Raw genomic sequence first — 6,185 nt, 5'->3', positions numbered from 1 at the left:
TTTTCATAGACGACAAAATGCGCGTTCTTTAATAAAACAATCGCTTGTGACGTAGCTGCCCAGGTACTTGAAGCGGGTGGCATAAAACTATCTACAGAGAACTCAGCAGGATCGCCAATGCACATGGTCTCCGTAGTTTTGTTGATGAAGAGACCAATACGTTTTTCAAGTTCGTTGTAAGATGTCAGCAATGACTGCAAGCCTTCTGGGGAGTCACTAAAAATTGCAATGTCGTCAGCGTACTGAGTTTCTCTGGTGAATTCTGTAAAACATTTTGTCTTTACTTTGAGCCGGCTTAGATCGATGAGGTCGCCGTCATATCCGAATCTTAATTGGATACTGCCGCATGTGCTTGATCTTTTTGCAGGCGAGCCAAAGCAGGACAGCGGCATACAATCCAAAAGGTGTAGACACCAATTTACAGCCCTGTTTAACACCACTGACTATTGTACTCAAAAGCCTTTTTTAGCTCATCATCTACGATGAATCTTGCATCAACATCAGTATAGAGTTTCTACACAATTGTTGTAAACTTTGGCGAACAGCCTAACTTCCCAGGTATGATAAAAAGTATAGATCGCGATTGACTGTATCGAAAGCTTTGACATAGTCCGCAAAGGCCATGTACAGACCTCTACGTCGTTCTCTGGATTTTTCTAACAGTTGATGTAGGGTAAAGATGCCGTCTACAGTGTCTCTACCGTACCGATACCCACACTGTGACTCGGGATACATTCGTTTTGCTAACCACTTTAGCCGTTGTAAGATTACGTCAGTAAAAACGTCTAAAAACGTTACCAACAACACTTAACAGTAAGAAGACTCTGTAGTTTCCACACTGGGACCGCATACTGGTGGCTCAGTTGGTTGTACATCGGGCTGTCACGCGGGAGGCTGAGAGTTCGACGCCTGCCGGACCAACATATAGGGTTTTAAAATAACTGAGGGGAAAGTGCTGCCTTTGTTTGCACCCGCAAAATGGTTAGAGCTTCAAGTCTTATAGTCCCATCTCATAGCCCTTGTCGGAAATCAAATAGTATGGGACGTTAAAGAACCCACTCACTTCTCGAAAAGTCCCTGGTGTTGTGGTCTAACCCCATCTGGTCGGGGGCATCTTTTCGTTTCTAAATAAATTGTAAACTGCGTAAAAAGCAGTCTGGCCAAAAGTCCCCCCCTCCCCCCCCCCGCCCACAAAAAGAGCATTGTTGTAAATTAGTCCTGAAAAGCCCCGAGGGGGAGAGACTAATAAATTCGCATCACTTCACTTCACGGTGACCTATCAACCCATCTATCCTTTCAGTGTCATCGGGGGCGTTTAGGAGCTCGACATCTTTAGATCTCACTGGATGGGAGCGTCTAGAGGTAGCGTGCAGTAGAATTTCCGGATGTTCTTTACCTTGTAGAAGCTTTATTAGCTCTTTTCTTGAACCAGTCATTCTTGAGCTCTCTTATACGACGTTTTAATGCATACCTGATTCTTGTTCTTAAGCAGGCATTGGATTTCTTCATCTTGGTCTTTGAACCAGTCGTTCTGTAACCTTTCCTTATCACCAAAAACGAGAGTGGCTGTATTCTTGAAGACTAGCTGAACCATTTTGAGCTCCTCAAAGTTAGCGGCGCGAGTAGACAGTTTTTCGTCTAGGAACTCCTCAAGCCTTTCTACCTTATGTTAATCTGGGCGGGTGTTAAGCTTTTTTGGAGGTGTCATACCCTTCTTCCTATGCTTTATTGAGAAGAGACATCTTTTCACTAGCAGCCTGTCATAAGTGAAGCAATTTGCTACTTGATTTACTTGATTTACTGTATAATGTAAGAAAGTGTTTCGAAGCGGGAGGTAAGAACCTGTGAGCCTTTCTTCGTCGTCGAGGAGAAGTATTTTAAAAACAGATGGAGACCAAGGCTTTAGGTAATAAACGATGGGCGTCTTCGGATATGACACTCAAACTTGGCAATTGTCAGCATCTAATATGGGAAAAACATTGTACGAGTTGGCTGAAGGCCATTTCACTAAGAGCGAATGCTCAGAATACTGCCAGCTTCCTGAAGCACGGCGAGAATCATGCCACTAGACTAACAGGCCAAAAACGGACCCTTAGTGGTTAGACCGGGACCCAATTTACTGTCACACTCCATGAGATTGAAAAGAAATAACAGAGTGCCTTGGTCCATGTTGGACCTCAGTGCTGCGTTTGACACCATATATCACAATATTATTGACAGTAATCCAGGCAACAACTGGTTTTCATCAACCAGAAACGATCTTGATCCTTAGATCTATCGAGTGAAGTTCCCCAGAGAGGCTGCTTTGGTCCTTTACTCTTCAAAATGATATGCACGCTTGTCGTTAAATTTACATTGTTGACTGATATCGAAAGGTGCGTCATTAGCGTGAGCAATCAAAATTACTGAAAAATCGCGCGCCTTCGTCTGTGTTGCTAAATCTACTGACGACAACCGAAAGTGAGCTGTTTCCGGTTTTAATTTGTCTTGGCACTACCACATTTATATTGCTACTGTAGGCATTTTTTCTCATTAGAGACGATTAGTTTATAAATCTGGGAGACACTACTGTCCTGGCATGCGGAAAGTCCACTTCCGGTTGCCGTCCGTGGCTTAAAAAAGTCGCGTGCTTAAAACTCCCTAGATTCGGGACGTTTTTGAATCCAAAAATGAACATCATCCCCTTCCCCCTCCCCCCTAATAAGAGAGTCCATCGCGTAGAATGCCTATTATTCTCCGGACATTTACTTCCAGTGCAATAAAAATTATAGATCAGCTAAATGAGCGGCCAAGAATGACTCAAATGGTTCTCATTGGTCACATATTACGCGCTCTTTTATCCTTAGGGAATTCTGCTTTGCTCATTAACTTTTCAGGGCGGAGCTAAGAAACAAAGCGCGTTTCAAGTTATTGTTTTCGCTATCGTTTCTCGATATCACACTTTGAGAGTGTGTTACAAGCCGACTTTCACAAACATTTCAAATTTGCATTTACCATTTCTGATCTCACAAAATGCCTGTTTTATGCTTTTGCACTTAGGAGTCGCGCATTTACTGGAAAAAGCGCTCGGCCTCTTGTTCAAAACAAACATAACCAAAAAGTCCGCTATTTTCGGGCACAGTTTCGTACGTGCAATCGACAGACTGAAATTTGCCAAAGAAATGAATCAACAGAACTCGAATCGTTGTTTAACAGAGCAAAACAGAGCGGTGAATAGTTTGTAGCCGCGCACCGGTGGTTCAGTTGGTTGAGCGCCGGGCTGCCATGCGGAAGGTCGTGAGTTCGACTCCGGCCGGACCACCACTCAGGGTCTTAAAAGTAACTGACGAGAAAGTGCTGCCTTTGTAATTACATCCGCAAATGGTTAGACTTTCAAGTCTTCTCGGATAAACCGTAAACCGTAGGCCCCGTCTCACAAGTATCTTCTATGTTCATAACCTTCCTGTGGGACGTTTAAGAACCCACAGACTAATCGAGAAGAGGAGGGGATGAAATTCATCATGACAAATTTTGTCAGTGAGCGATGTGCTTTCCGCGTTACTGAAATTTAAGTTTTGCGCGCGCAACTCAGACCATACGGATGACTTCCTTTTGTGAATAGCACTTTTAAATTTAAAATTTTCTGTTGTTATTCAATGATTAACATATATCAAATACAAGGTGTTACGAATGAACCCACTGGGAACTCGGAAAAATCCGAGCCCCAGATGGGATTCGAACCCACGACCCTCCGTGATCTAGTACGGATGCTGTAACCACTGAGCTACTGGAGACTCTATGGCATTGCTCATAACTGCATCGCGCAGTCACATTGAGAGCATCATTGAAATACAGTTGTCTGTATTTCTGTGAACGATGCGGCCAACCAAGCAGTCAGTCGTTATTTGACTCTGTGGCTGCGTGATGCTGCTCGAGTCAAATACCCACATTTCACCCTTGCTCACCATGGAGACTCCAGTAGTAGCTCAGTGGTTACAGCATCCGTACTAGATCACGGAGGGTCGTGGGTTCGAATCCCATCTGGGGCTCGGATTTTTCCGAGTTCCCAGTAGGTTCATTTGTAACACCTTGTATTTGATATATGTTGTTATTCAAAGCAATCTTTTGTTATGCAGAGTCAAACCTTCGAACGATGGGGAAAGATCTCATGGATATACCCACCACGAGTCCCCTGGGTTAAACTCTCATTTTACAGATTAAGTGCCCATTTCTGTGATTAGGTTCTAGTTCTAGTTCTAGTTCTAGTTCTAAAACTGATTTAGAATGGTCATTTTTTTTAGAGTTATGGTTGGTGTGTATATCCATGAGATCCTTGCCGAACGATGGCCCGAGCGCCATTTTGAAACAGAATGCAACCATCAAGTTTTCAGAGTGAAAGGGAAAGTAGTTTTACTCAATGAACTGGCCTTAAAAGTGGATTTTTAAATTGCTGAAATACGTATCTTTCATTACCCGCTCTTTGTTGTTCTGTTGACAGTTTCTTACAAGCACTAATAAGCTCCTGAATACAAATGAGTGCGTTTTTCCATACAAAGTAATTTTAATTTCAAAGTGGAAGGGACGGAACTTGTAGTCGATCAAATTTAAAACGGAGACCGGGGTTTTGTAGAGAAAGCCTTCATCTTCAAAATCCCGCTCTTTGTCTGTCAACTTTTGACCGGCAACAAGTAGAAACTTGCAAATCTCTCGACCCATGCATTTTGGCCAAATGGCGCATTTTCTTGGTAGTGAGCGGTAGTTGAGACCCTCGGAATGTTTGAATTGAGCGCAAGAGAGCTTTATGAATAATTAATGCTGTCCGGCCATTCGGCGCAATGCAAAGATTTTTCACTTTCCTTGTGAGGGCCAATTACGCTCAGATATGGATTTTCTAGCACTACAAATTAATTCGACAGTTCGTCAGCTTTCGTCATCAAATATGATAAGACAGATCCAGGGAAAATCTACGCTCCACAAGGCTACCAGACTCTAATCTTCATGTTAGGCGTCATTTTGCTTCCACGGGACATGCTGGTTTCTGTAATCCGTTCTGGTTTCAAGGATGCCACTTTGAGGCCAGGATGATTTTCCGACACCGCACCCTACACCCCGGTGATCTAAATGTTTTGCATGGTTTAGTGGTCATCAACCGTGCCTTCCACGACTGTGACCCGGGTTCAACTCTCGGCCCCGAGATCGTATGTAGGTTGAGTTTCAGTCGATCTCAACCTGACTCCGAGGGTTTTTCTCAGGGTACTCCGGTTTTCCTCCCTCAGCAAAATTGACTTCCTACCTATTCCATCTGGCTGTGGTGCTGTGCTTCGAGGTCATACATAGGTCGTGTTCAGCACAGCTCCTTCGGTCCGATCTCGTCGAGCCGCGCCCTTAAGCCCCGTTCAAACGGTCATGATAGTTGATGATAGTTGATGATAGTTTCAACTATCATTCACTATCATTGACTATCATGTTTGCGATCAAACGGTCCATGATAGTTCATGATAGTTGACGAAATCGCGCAATGTGCTGGCGTAGCTAACTGGTACCTAGTCTCCTACCGCGCGCGATTGTAAACAAACATGGCCGTGCCTCGTACTCATCTATTAGGTTGCATATCAAACTACTACTCCACTTCTCGTTGTCTGGTTTTTTAGCTTTTTTAGCTTTTCTCACTTTCTCGCTTTCAGCGTCACTGTCGTCCGAATATTCGTCCAAATTATTGTTTTGTTGTTCCTCACAGGACGATGGCAAACTTGCGGTAGTCATATTGCATTGAGCCCGCCTTGGTTACCCCCGCTGACCGAAAAACTATCATGCACTATCATCCGCTCGGTCAAACGGAAAAAACTATCATGAACTATCATGTCGAATTTGAACATGTCCAAACTGCATGATAGTTGATGATAGTTGATGATAGTGAATGATAGTTCGTGTTCAAACGTGCGTGATAGTTGAAACTATCATCAACTATCATCAACTATCATGACCGTTTGAACGGGCCTTTAGCAATTCGGTCTCCGACTGCGAGTAAGGGCGTTTAGCAGGTCATGCATTGGGTCATGCATTATATGGAATAGCACGCGCTGTAAACGTTTCGTTTTTGTTTTTATTTGAGCGTTAAGTTGCACGCGCATTTTTCAGTTGCTTTCAAACCACTAACGAAGAGAGAGTACCCTCGAAACGTTTGGTTTACATTTTAAATTCTCGGG

The sequence above is a fragment of the Montipora foliosa genome, chromosome 11 (genome assembly GCF_036669935.1).
Source record: "Montipora foliosa isolate CH-2021 chromosome 11, ASM3666993v2, whole genome shotgun sequence".
Taxonomy (NCBI): Eukaryota; Metazoa; Cnidaria; class Anthozoa; order Scleractinia; family Acroporidae; genus Montipora; species Montipora foliosa.
This window is presented reverse-complemented; position numbering follows the sequence as displayed.